The 13,804-nt window shown below is 52.4% G+C and overlaps 1 protein-coding gene across 3 annotated transcripts in view; it reads right to left on the bottom strand.

Moving 5' to 3' along the window:
- TMC4 (transmembrane channel like 4) overlaps window positions 1-13,804 on the bottom strand; it is an 880,426-nt gene that overhangs the window by 159,016 nt on the left and 707,606 nt on the right. The window lies entirely within an intron of this gene.

A 13,804-nucleotide genomic window follows, 5' to 3' on the forward strand; every position in this document is an offset into this window, starting at 1 on the left:
ATAGCTGCTGCCAGGCCCCTAATCTGCCATAAGCCCCTATATACCGCCTCCTCATGCTGCTGCCAAGTCCAGAGTCTGTCATGGGTCCCTGTACGGCCTCCCATTGCTGCTGTCTCCATCGCCACACTCTGCCCTGTGCCACTTTCAGGTCTCCTCACACACTGCTGGTGTGTTGAATTTTTTGACATAGGGTGCTGGCAGATTACGGGCCTCCTATAGCTGCTGCCAGGCCCCTAATCTGCCATGGGCCCCTATATACCGTCTCCTCATGCTGCTGCCAGGTCCCAGAGTCTCTCATGGGTCCCTGTACGGCCTCCCATTGCTGCTGTCTCCATCGCCACACTCTGCCATGTGCCACTTTCAGGTCTCCTCACACTGCTGGTGTGTTCCATTTTTTGTCATAGGGTGCTGGCAGATTACGGGCCTCCCATAGCTGCTGCCAGGCCCCTAATCTGCCATGGGCCCCTATACCGACTCCTCATGCTGTGACGTTGCAACAAGGTGGAATTCAACCCTACATATGTTAGACCGCCTTTACGAACAGCAAAAGGCCATCACCGATTTCCTGATGTTAAAAGCGGATAAAGGTGCTCCCTGTGTAACTTAGATGTCAGCCATTGGCAGCTCATGCGTGACACCTGCGCTTGCTCAGGCCCTTTGAGGAGGCCACGCTATTCGTGAGTCGGCAGGACTATGGGATGAACGACGTCATTCCTCTGTTGCACGTCCTGGAACAAATGCTGTTAACAATGGCTGGTCAGGGTGCGGTAGACGTGGCGCACAGATCTCAACGCCACATGACCCCTGTGGGGGCAGGACAGGAAGAAGAGGAGGAGGTAGAGGAGGACATTGGTGCTCAGGAATTATTGAGTGAAATGGGTGGTTTTTCCACTCAGCGGACAGGAGTGGAGGAGCAGGAGCATCTGGTAGAGGAGGAGGAAGAGGAGACAGAGGACCCAGACGCACCGTGGCAGTATGCTGTGGAGATGGAGGCAGGGAGTCCCTCGCATTCCTTGGCACAAATGGCCCATAGCATGCTCGCTTGCTTGCGTAGCGACAGCCGAATAATAACCATCAGACAGAGGGATGACTTTTGGCTGTCCACCTTGTTGGACCCTCGCTACCGTTCAAAAATGGTGGCCTTTTTCACACCTGCTGAGAGGGAGGCCAAAATAACGTACTATAAAAACCACCTATGTAGTCAGCTGGTCTCTGCCTGTCTGCGCCAACGTCCATCCTCAGACACTGTGGGCCCTGTGCGCTCGTGTTCCGCTGCCATGGCAGCAGGGGAGGGGTGGGGTGGTAGGAGCAGTGGCAGCTCCACCAGCAGCGGCTGCCTCAGTCTGCAGTCGATGATGAGTAGCTTTCTTCACCAGCGCAGTGAGGAAACTACTAACCAGCCGCAGCAGCAGCAAGAGGAGCATCAGGTGGACCTGGAGCAGGACCTCAAACAACAGGCTTAGGCCTACTTGGACAGCACCCTGCCAACCGAGGTAGACAATCCCCTTGACTACTGGGCAACGAAACTTGACCTTTGGCCCCAACTAGCTGAATTTGCCCTTGAAAGGCTGTCATGCCCGGCCAGTAGCGTGGCATCGGAGCGCGTGTTTAGTGCGGCAGGAGGTATTGCAACTCCGCGGAGGACACGACTGTCCACCCAAAGTGTGGAGAGACTCACGTTTGTGAAAATGAATCAGGCGTGGATTAGTCTGGATTTCAAACCACCAGTTCCTGACACAACTGACTAAATCCGCCATGAATCATGCCCCAAACATGTGCCACTTTCAGGTCTCCTCACACTGCTGGTGTGTTCCATTTTTTGTCATAGGGTGCTGGCAGATTACGGGCCTCCCATAGCTGCTGCCAGGCCCCTAATCTGCCATGGGCCCCTATACCGCCTCCTCATGCTGCTGCCAAGTCCAGAGTCTCTCATGGGTCCCTGTACGGCCTCCCATTGCTGCTGTCTCCATCGCCACACTCTGCCATGTGCCACTTTCAGGTCTCCTCACACTGCTGGTGTGTTCCATTTTTTGTCATAGGGTGCTGGCAGATTACGGGCCTCCCATAGCTGCTGCCAGGCCCCTAATCTGCCATGGGCCCCTATACCGCCTCCTCATGCTGCTGCCAGGTCCAGAGTCTCTCATGGGTCCCTGTACGGCCTCCCATTGCTGCTGTCTCCATCGCCACACTCTGCCATGTGCCACTTTCAGGTCTCCTCACACTGCTGGTGGGTTCCATTTTTTGTCATAGGGTGCTGGCAGATTACGGGCCTCCCATAGCTGCTGCCAGGCCCGTAATCTGCCATGGGCCCCCGTACCGACTCCTCATGCTGCTGCCAGGCCCGTAATCTGTCATGGGCCCCTGTTGTCGCTTGTTGGCATATTCCGCTCGTTCAGATGCTCCTTCTCCTGCTACTCCTCTTCACGGATTCCGTCAGCAGTCTTTCTTGGAATCCGTTTCCAAGAGACAACAGTTTGCGAGCACGCACCCGACGGTGCAGAAGCTGAACGTCCTCCTGTCCAAGTTGCTGCTGCCAGGCTCGTAATCTGTCATGCGCCCCTGTACCGCCTCCTCATGCTGCTGCCAGGTCCAGAGTGTGTCATGGGCCCCCGTACCGACTCCTCATGCTGCTGCCAGGCCCGTAATCTGTCATGGGCCCCTGTACCGCCTCCCCATGCTGCTGCCAGGTCCAGAGTGTGTCATGGGTCCCTGTACGGCCTCCCATTGCTGCTGCCAGGCCCGTAATCTGCCATGGGCCCCCGTACCGACTCCTCATGCTGCTGCCAGGCCCGTAATCTGTCATGGGCCCCTGTACCGCCTCCTCATGCTGCTGCCAGGTCCAGAGTGTGTCATGGGTCCCTGTACGGCCTCCCATTGCTGCTGTCTCTATCGCCACACTCTGCCATGTGCCACTTTCAGGTCTCCTCACACTGCTGGTGGTTTCCATTTTTGTCATAGGGTGCTGTATGGCCTCCCATTGCTGCTGCCTCCACCGCCACACTGTGGCTCCACACTCTGGTTTTGGCCCCGTGACTGCCCAAATGAGTGAAGTGTGCGGTGATTCTAAGATCGACAGCACTCATCTGCATGTCATACTGACTGACAGTATTATTTCTCTTCCCCAGCAGACTCCAAGGGCATTTAAATTAAAGGTACAGTGTTCTGCACTAATATTAAGTCTCTCTGAAGCCTAGAAACACCTTTTTTTAAGTTAAATTCACAGCGAATATATTCGACTCGAATCGAAATTTTTCCACGAATTCGCCGAATCAGTCGAATCGAATTTTTGAATACTTCGCTCATCTCTAGATATAACCATTTTGGTAATAGCTTATGTCTACATATTTACAACATGTTACATGGTATACCTATGGTATAATTTTTGCATACACCTCCTGTGGGAAGTGTTCACCTGTGAGCCAGTGCTACAAAGACTTTAGGCTCTAGTAGTCACTGTCTTTGTTGCACAAGTATTTGGACCGGTCTTGGTGTCATTTTATATGGTTTTAGGTCTGTGTGTATTGTCTCATACTGAGGTGATGGTAAACCAGGGCGATTGCCCAAATGTCAAACTTGTATATGTAATAAAGCATAATTTTTGGAAATTTTTCTGATTGTCACACTCTGTTCATAATGTAGCCACTTTCTTTGTGAATTTCTTTTCACAACCCCCCTTTTTTGTGCATGTCTTTTTTGGCTACTGAATGGAGGCCATCTACTGGGTGATATGGTAATTTATTATACAACCTCTTAATAACTATCTTTAACTATTTTCGATTTTGACCTAGTTTTTCTCTGGATTATGAGTCCAATCAAAAATTCTCGCAATCATCACCGCTTTATAGTATCTCTTAAAGTCTGGTACACCCAATTCCCCTCTTTCTTTACTTCTAATCAACATTTCATAGCATATTCTAGGCTTTTTATTCCTCCATATGTATCTTATTATCATTTTTTTAAGTTCTTTAAAATATGCCTCTGGAAGTTTGATTGGAATCATTTGAAATTTATATAATACTTTGGGCACAATTACCATTTTTATCAAGTTTATGCGGCCTATCCAAGACCGGTTTCCACCTCCTACTCTTTTCAGCTCCTCCTTAAGCTCGTTTAATAGTGAAATATAATTAGCTTTATACAGATTCTTAGTTGAGGCTGATAATTTTATCCCTAAATATTTTAATTCTTTATCTCTCCAAACAAATGGGAATTCACCTTGTATTTTTTCTTTTTCACTATTTTTAAGGTTTATATTTAAGATTTCGGTTTTTGTTGGATTAATTTTCAAATTTGATAATTCCCCGTATTCTTTCAGTATCTTCATTAAATTTGGAAGTGACATTCTAGGATTTCCAACATAGAACATCAAATCATCCGCATAAGCCGCCACCTTATGTTCTCTATCTCCTATCCATATGTTAGGAATGGACTGGCCAGCAATGGTGGGACTCACCTGCCTTTTGATCTGCAGTACCAGGGCTGGCCAGCGGGTGCTCCCAGCAATCAGAGACTCAACCTTTCAGCCAGTTAACACCTGGAACTGATGATACTGGTGTATTTAAGGGATGGCCAGACTTGCAGACTCTGCCTTGGTGTTGTGTTTGTCCTGGGCCCTGTATCTGTCCTGCATCCTGTTTCTGTTCCTTTGCTGACTTCTCCTGCTCTGATCCTGGCTTGTGACCCTGACCATCCCTCTGTCTGACCCTCTGTACTACGCTGCTTGCTACCTGTTCTGATCCCTGGCTTGTGACCCGGACCATCCCTCTGCCTGACCCTCTGTACTATGCTGCTTGCTACCTGCTGAACCTGGCCTGTGACCCCAACCATTCTCCGCTTGCTCCCCCTGTACCTACCTGCCCAATTGATATTGACCCGGCCTGCCTGACGACGCTTGCTTGTATATACTGTTATCTGTGGGTGGTTTGGTTTGGTTTGTTTGCACCGTATTATGTTTAGTATTGCACTGCATTTATGTTTGTACTGTTAGTGTTAATAAATTATATTGTTTATAACATATCTGAGGTCTGCGTTTCCCTGCTTCAGTCACACACCTCTGGTCATACCTGGGAGCCCTGACATTACACCAAGGCCAATCCTGACCAGAAGTGGCTGCACAGGGAAGCCATCTTGGCTTGTTGATGGGAAGGATGGATCTTGATGAGGTTGCGTATTTATATCTGCTAGTGTTTGATGACAGGGAGTATGCTTATCAAACTCTGAAGGAGTATACCCGGGATGAATTGCTAGAATGTATACGGCTCGCTCATGTTCTAGTAGATCAGGGCACAGTGTTCTCTGAGGTGCAGCCATTGATTGAGGTTTGTGCAGAGTTGGTTTCATCTGGTTCCCCCGAATGCAGGGATGAATTTTTGCCACCATTTAGTGCAGACCAGGTAGAGTCCCTGGTGTGGTTATTAGAGGATGATGTGGGTTACTTTCTGGAGCGTTATTCCACATGTTCACCACAGACACTGAGAGATTGTATAAACGCAGTGCAGTCATTGACCAGACAGACTTTGTGTAAGCTCAGCTTTGTTCAACCCCTACTGCAGACATGGACAGATTTGTTGCACCCAGCCTCAGTCAGCTTACAAAGACCCAGTCCTGCTTCTAACTCTACTCCTGTATTCCCACCAGCTCCTCCAGTTACAGCCCAGTATACTTGGCTATCTACCGCATGTCAGTACCCTGTTCCCACTCGCTGCACCTATCCTTCCTTTAACCCTGTAAAAAAGCCCTCTGTAGCAACTGCTCCCTCTCCTGTTCCATCCTCCAGTTCTTCTCTGTCTCCAGCTGCTCCATTCGTTTGCAGACCTGCGTTTACTTGCAGTGCTCCAGTAGTTAAAACCAGAAAAAAGCAAAAATTCTTTCCAACCAATACCATCCTGCCAGTATCCAAACCGGTGAGCCTGCCTTCCGTGGTTCGGCCTGATGCCTGCACTCGGCCTGATGCCTGTACTCGGCCTGATGCCTGTACTCGGCCTGAAGCCTCTACGCGGCCTGAAACCTCTACGCGGCCTGAAGCCTCTACTCGGCCTGAAGCCTCTACTCGGCCTGATGCCTGTACTCGGCCTGATGCCTGTACTCGGCCTGATGCCTGTACTCGGCCTGATGCCTCTCTTCAGCCTGAAGCCTCTACTCGGCCTGATGCCTCTACTCGGCCTGATGCCTCTACTCGGCCTGATGCCTCTACTCGGCCTGAAGCCTCTACTCGGCCTAATGCCTCTACCCAGCATGATGAACTGATCCAGCCTGACGATCCTATTAGGCCAGTTGACTCGATGCCCGCTGTTGATCCAGATGATCCGGTACCTGATCCGGTGCCCGCTGTCGTGCCAATTGACTCAGAGCCCGCTGTCGTACCTGGTGACTCGGTGCCCACTGCCTTGCCAGATGACGCGGTGCCCGCTGGCAAGCCAAATGACCTGATGCCTGGTGACCTAGTGTCCGCTGTCATACCTGATGACCCGATGCCCGCTGTCGAGCCAGACAATCCGGTACCTGATGACCCGGTGCCCACTGTCGTGCCTGTTGACTCGGAGACCACTGCCTTGCCAGATGACGCGGTGCCCGCTGTCGAGCCAAATGACCTGATGCCTGGTGACCCGATGCCCGCTGTCCAGCCAGACCATCCAATGTCTGACCCAGTGCCTGCGGTCATACCAGTTGACTCGGAGCCCACTGCCTTGCCAGATGACGCGGTGCCCGCGGTCAAGCCAAATGACCTGATGCCTGGTGACCCGATGCCCGCTGTCCAGCCAGACGATTCAATGTCTGCCCCGGTGCCCGCGGTCATGCCAGTTGACTCGGAGCCCACTGCCTTGCCAGATGACGCGGTGCTCGCTGTCGAGCCAAATGACTTGATGCCTGGTGACCCGATGCCCGCTGTCCGGTCAGACGATCCAATGTCTGACCCAGTGCCCGCGGTCATACCAGTTGACTCGGAGCCCACTGCCTTGCCAGATGACGCGGTGCCCGCTGTCGAGCCAAATGACCTGATGCCTGGTGACCCGATGCCCGCTGTCCAGCCAGACCATCCAATGTCTGACCCAGTGCCTGCGGTCATACCAGTTGACTCGGAGCCCACTGTCGTGCCTGGTGTCTCGGTGCCCGCCGCTCCGCCTGGGGGCCCGAGACCTGTTGCTCCGCTTGGGGGTCCAGCGCCCGCCGCTCCGCCTGGGGATCCGGCGCCCGCCGCCCCGCCTGGGGGCCCGAGACCTGTCGCTCCGCCTGAGGGCTCGAGACCTGTCGCTCCGCCTGGGGGTCCGGCACCTGCCACTCCGCTTGAGGGCCCGAGACCTGTCGCTCCTCCTGGGGGTCCGGCGCCCGCCGCTCCGCCTGAGGGCCCGAGACCTGTCGCTCCACCTGGGGGTCCGGCGCCCGCCGCTCCGCCTGAGGGCCCGAGACCTGTCGCTCCATCTGGGGGTCCGGCGCCCGCCGCTCCGCCTGAGGGCCCGAGACCTGTCGCTCCTCCTGGGGGTCCGGCGCCCGCCGCTCCGCCTGAGGGCCCGAGACCTGCCGCTCCGCCTGGGGGTCCGGCGCCCGCCGCTCCGCCTGAGGGCCCGAGACCTGCCGCTCCGCCTGGGGGTCCGGCGCCCGCCGCTCCGCCTGAGGGCCCGAGACCTGTCGCTCCTCCTGGGGGTCCGGCGCTTGCCGCTCCGCCTGAGGGCCCGAGACCTGTCGCTCCGCCTGGGGGTCCGGCGCCCGCCGCTCCGCCTGAGGGCCCGAGACCTGTCGCTCCACCTGGGGGTCCGGCGCCCGCCGCACCGCCTGAGGGCCCGAGACCTGTCGCTCCATCTGGGGGTCCGGCGCCCGCCGCTCCGCCTGAGGGCCCGAGACCTGTCGCTCCTCCTGGGGGTCCGGCGCCCGCCGCTCCGCCTGAGGGCCCGAGACCTGCCGCTCCGCCTGGGGGTCCGGCGCCCGCCGCTCCGCCTGAGGGCCCGAGACCTGTCGCTCCACCTGGGGGTCCGGCGCCCGCCGCTCTGCCTGAGGGCCCGAGACCTGTCGCTCCTCTTGGGGGTCCGGCGCCCGCCGCTCCGCCTGAGGGCCCGAGACCTGTCGCTCCGCCTGGGGGTCCGGCGCCCGCCGCTCCGCCTGAGGGCCCGAGACCTGTCGCTCCACCTGGGGGTCCGGCGCCCGCCGCTCCGCCTGAGGGCCCGAGACCTGTCGCTCCATCTGGAGGTCCGGCGCCCGCCGCTCCGCCTGAGGGCCCGAGACCTGTCGCTCCACCTGGGGGTCCGGCGCCCGCCGCTCCGCCTGGGGGCACGATGCCCGTCGCCCCGCCTGGGGGCACGATGCCTGTCGCCCCGCCTGGGGGCCCGATGCCTGTCGCCCCTCCTGGGGGCCCGATGCCTGTCGCCCCGCCTGGGGGCCCGGTGCCTGTCGCCCCGCCTGGGGGCCCGGTGCCTGTCGCCCCGCCCGGGGGCCCGGTGCCTGCTGCTCCGCCCGGGGGCCCGGTGCCTGCTGCTCCGCCCGGGGGCCCGGTGCCTGCTGCTCCGCCCGGGGGCCCGGTGCCTGTCGCCCCGCCCGGGGGCCCGGTGCCTGTCGCCCCGCCCGGGGGCCCGGTGCCTGTCGCCCCGCCCGGGGGCCCGGTGCCTGCTGCTCCGCCCGGGGGCCCGCTGCCTGCTGCTTCGCCTGGTAATCCGATGTGCCTCTGCCCGGAGTCCTGCCCGATGTGCCTCTGCCCGGAGTCCTGCCCGATGTGCCTCTGCCCGGAGTCCTGCCCGATGTGCCTCTGCCCGGAGTCCTGCCCGATGTGCCTCTGCCCGGAGTCCTGCCCGATGTGCCTCTGCCCGATGTGCCTCTGCCCGGAGTCCTGCCCGGTGTGCCAGTCTTTGATATCCCGCCAGTTGCCAGACCCGGGCGGTGGAACATTTTGCCCAGCTAGGACTGTTTGGAGCGTCCTGAGGCCGCTCCTTGAGGGGGGGGGTACTGTTAGGAATGGACTGGCCAGCAATGGTGGGACTCACCTGCCTTTTGATCTGCAGTACCAGGGCTGGCCAGCGGGTGCTCCCAGCAATCAGAGACTCAACCTTTCAGCCAGCTAACACCTGGAACTGATGATACTGGTGTATTTAAGGGATGGCCAGACTTGCAGACTCTGCCTTGGTGTTGTGTTTGTCCTGGGCCCTGTATCTGTCCTGCATCCTGTTTCTGTTCCTTTGCTGACTTCTCCTGCTCTGATCCTGGCTTGTGACCCTGACCATCCCTCTGTCTGACCCTCTGTACTACGCTGCTTGCTACCTGTTCTGATCCCTGGCTTGTGACCCGGACCATCCCTCTGCCTGACCCTCTGTACTATGCTGCTTGCTACCTGCTGAACCTGGCCTGTGACCCCGACCATTCTCCGCTTGCTCCCCCTGTACCTACCTGCCCAATTGATATTGACCCGGCCTGCCTGACGACGCTTGCTTGTATATACTGTTATCTGTGGGTGGTTTGGTTTGGTTTGTTTGCACCGTATTATGTTTAGTATTGCACTGCATTTATGTTTGTACTGTTAGTGTTAATAAATTATATTGTTTATAACATATCTGAGGTCTGCGTTTCCCTGCTTCAGTCACACACCTCTGGTCATACCTGGGAGCCCTGACACCATATTCCTTTTATATCTATGTTCTTCCTAATCGTAAACAGCAAAGGTTTCAATGATAAAACATATAACATTGGGGATCATGGGCATCCCTGTCTTGTACCATTTGACATCTCGAAAAGCTCCGATCTTCCTCCATTGACCATGATAGCAGCAGTAGGCCCTCTATATAACTCTCTGATCCACTTTCTCATTCTGCCTCCTATTCCCAACATTTCCAAGGTGTCCATCATGAAACCCCAACTCACTCTATCAAATGCTTTCTCGGCGTCAATTGACATCAGTATCATTGGGGTTTTCCCTTTTTTACCTTCCTGTATGAGCATCAACGATCTCAAACCGTTGTCTCTACCCTCTCTCCCTGGGACAAACCCCACCTGATCCCCGTGTATCCACTCCGGCATCAAATCCTTCAGTCTATTTGCCAAAACCTTTGCGTACAATTTAGTATCTACATTCAACAGCGCTATTGGTCTATAACTCGCACACTGCGAGAGGTCTTTATCTTCCTTATGAATTAGGACTATATTAGCTTGTAAGGATTCTCCTCTTATCTCCATCCCACTTTCCAAAGCGTTCATATATATCTTCAACTTGGGCACTAGTAGCTCTTTATATTTTTTATAATATTTTACCGTATATCCATCTGGACCCGGACTTTTCCCCACCGCAGTACCTTTTAACGCTATTTTTATTTCCTCAAATGTAATTTCTGCTTCTAAGGAGTTCAATTGTATTTTGCTTAATTTTGGTAGCCCTGCCTCTATTAAATATGTCCTTCTTTTTTCTCTATTTACTGTTTCAGTTTTATTTAATATATCCTGGGGTATAGTATTATATAACTCATTATAGTAATCCTTAAAAACTCTAGCGATGTCTTTAGTTGAGTGCACTAATTCGCCCATGGGATTTCTTATTTTTTCTATATAATTCCTGTTTTTCTTTTTCCTTAAAGTTCTCATTAAGTACTTTCCTGGAGTATCTCCCCATCTATACCTTTCACTTATTACTTTATTAAAGACTCTTTTTTCCTCCTCCATTTCATTCTCTAGTTCTTCTTTCTTCTTTATTATTTTCTGCATTGTCTCTTTAAATATTTCTTTTTTATGAGCCTGTTCAAGATCATATATTTCATTAAACAGTCTATTAATCTTTTCCTTTCTTTCTTTTTTCTTTTTTGCTCCTATTGCAATGAGTAGTCCTCTAATGTAGGCCTTGTGGGCCTCCTATACTGTTGCAACCGACACATCCTCTGTTTCGTTCTCCTCAGAAAAACATTAAATTTCCCTCTCGATCTTTCGATCGATCTCTTCATCCATAAGGAGTGCCTCATTCATCCGCCAGACATGACCTCCTCTCTCTTCTCTACCCCATCTTGATTTCATTGCAACAGGAGCATTATCCGACAGAGTACTTCCTCCAATTTCTAATAATCCAATCTAGAATAAGTCTCGTGTACATGTGAGAAAAAGGTATAGTCTCTATCTTTCATATTCCTGATTCTCCATATATCCACTAATTGACACTCATGCATCAGTTTCTTTAATAGTCTCAAGGACCTGCTCTCCTCCTTCCTCACACAGGAAGTAGTATCCATCCGCGGGTCCATACAGACATTAAAGTCTCCAGCTATTATCATACATCCGCTTTTAAAGTCCATCAATCTCTTCAATACTCCCCTCAGGAATATCTCCGGTTTCTTATTTGGGCAATATATATTAGCTATTGTGCACTCAATTCCCTGCAATTTACCCCTCAAAAACAGAAACCTTCCCTCCGGATCCGTTATTCTCTTCTCCACCTCAAACCTTATGTTCTTTGCAAAACCTATAGCAACCCCTTTTGCTCTTTTAATTGGTGAATCCGCATAATACCATGTCGGGAAATATCTAGTCTTCAGCCTGATCTTTGATTCCATCTCTAAGTGTGTCTCCTGTAAAAATACCACCGAGGATGTTCTATGTTGTAATTCTTTAAACAACCTAAATCTCTTCCCAGGACAACACAACCGCTTTACATTATAGGTTATAAACTGGACTTCTTCCATTTTACCCTACTCCTCTTAACTCGTTCTTTCTCCTATCCTTCCTCTTCCTTTCTTCTCTTATCCAGCAGAGTGTTGCTACCCCCTACCCCTTCTCCCCACCCCACTCCCCTCCCCCGCAACCCATTCCCCACGCCGCCCCCTCCTCTCTCCCCCCCCACCTCCCCCTCCCACATTTAGGCTTCTAGTATACCTATTAATCATTTGTGAGCCTAAGCACCACTATTGATTAGTATTCGGGGTTGAACTCTGCCCATGGGCAGCTCCTCCTCCCACCCTCCTCCCCAGCATCCCATCCGTTATATCCTCTCTCTATCATCTCTATCACGGTATCCCCCCGGGGGAAGATCTCAAAAAAGTCTCTGTTTAGGCAGTGATCTAAAACTTGGAAAGGTGGGGGAAGAGGGGAAAAAAAAAAAAAAACCAGAAAGAAAAACACAACACTTTCCTTTCCCTTCTCTCTCCTCCTCCTCTCTCCCCCTCTACCTTCTCCCCCTGACCGCCTGCCAGTCCTCTTGTCTTGTCTCTCCTCGTTCTTTATTTTCTTCTTCCCATCCGATAATCTCCATTCTTTGCAACCCAAGTCTTTCACAAAAATCCCTCATATTCTCTGGAAATCTTAGGTGAGCTGTTACACCATTTTTCCAACCAATCATATTGGATTTCCCCATCTGTAAGACACATTCTTTTTTCTCATCTGCTCTATCAGTGGTTTCAGAGTTCTTTTTCTCCACAAGGTCTCTGGTGTAAGGTCTGCAAAAATCTGAATGTCCATTTCACCATATTTAATCATTGTTTTCCCTTTAATCTTCCTCCAGATCTCCTCTCTATCCCCATATCTGTGGAGTTGGACGATTACATCTCTCGGTGGGGCACTTCTATAGTTTGATATAATATTAGGTATTGTAACTCTATAATAGGGTCCCCTCTTTGCCTGATAAATTGTCCTTTAGATTTCCTTCTTTGGTTGCTTAATTAATCTCTCCTTCAAAGCCACTGGGAATCCCCTAGTCTCTTATCTTCTGTTCTTTTATGCCATATCATAAACAAGACATAGAAAATAATAAACCATTAGTTCATTTCAAACTGCTTCCACTCACCCAGTTCTCCCTTCCTTCTTTTCAGTATGGTTCCAGCTTGCTGACATCCAGCCGGTTGGCATCCAGCTACTGTCTTCAGAGCGATTTCCTGGGGGATTCCATGACCTCTCTCCGGTTCGAATTTCCAGCCAGGGGGTACTCAGAAAAGCCGCCTCGTCCCTCTCCGCTCCTTGCGGGATGCCGGCCGGCTTCCTCCTTTCCCAGCGCTCCTTTGCGGCTGACCCCGTGGTCACGCCGCTCTCCTGTCTCCTCGGCAACCCGGCTTCTTGACTCTCTCACTTGCCGAGATCCGGGTCTCCGGATAGACCAATCTCCGCCAGCAGCTCCACATCTCCGGATCACTACTCCGCCACCGAGGTCCCCACACTCCAGGTACTTCTCATCCCCGCATATCCCCACTCGGATAGGGTTCCTGGGGAAGCTGGGTGGGGGAGTCTTATAGGAGAGCTTCTATCCCGTGCTCTCCGTCGCCGCCATGTTCAGGCTCCACCCCCGGCCCCCCTCCCACATGGATATAGTTCAGAAGTTTATCTTTCCTGAATGGATTTGAAATTTCCTATAAGAACTAAAATATTGAGGTCTCCCATTGTGTGGTCTGATTGTGCGAAATGGTGTCCCACAGGTGTGGAGAAGTCATCTTCTTTATGTTCCTTGATGGTATGTCTGTGCAAATTCATTCTTGTTTGCAACTTCTTTGACGCAAGAGATAACGGCCTGAATTTGGACATGGGATTCCTCAATCATTATCCAACAGTTTTATGACTATCAGCTCAAGAGGTTGTGCAATCAGATTGTATAGCCAGCTTTATACCAGTACAAAGGAGGAAGTGGATGGAGAATCTCAGCTGTCACATCTCACTCATGTTCCTGCATGCATTTTTAGGTGTTTTGGGGCATTGACTCATCATGCAAAGGGCAGCCCATACACTTGAATGAACTACTCTATGTGTGACAAATACCCCGAAGAAGCTCCAGAAATGTTTTCTGAGCTGAGTGTGGTGTGTTTTTACCAATCTTTTTTGGTGCGTTTGCAGAGCGTTTGTCACAGGGCAAAACACATGCCTACTA

This window comes from Staurois parvus, unplaced genomic scaffold (assembly GCF_062004578.1).
Source record: "Staurois parvus isolate SC_StPar_1 unplaced genomic scaffold, SC_StPar_1.0 ptg000304l, whole genome shotgun sequence".
Lineage (NCBI taxonomy): Eukaryota > Metazoa > Chordata > Amphibia > Anura > Ranidae > Staurois > Staurois parvus.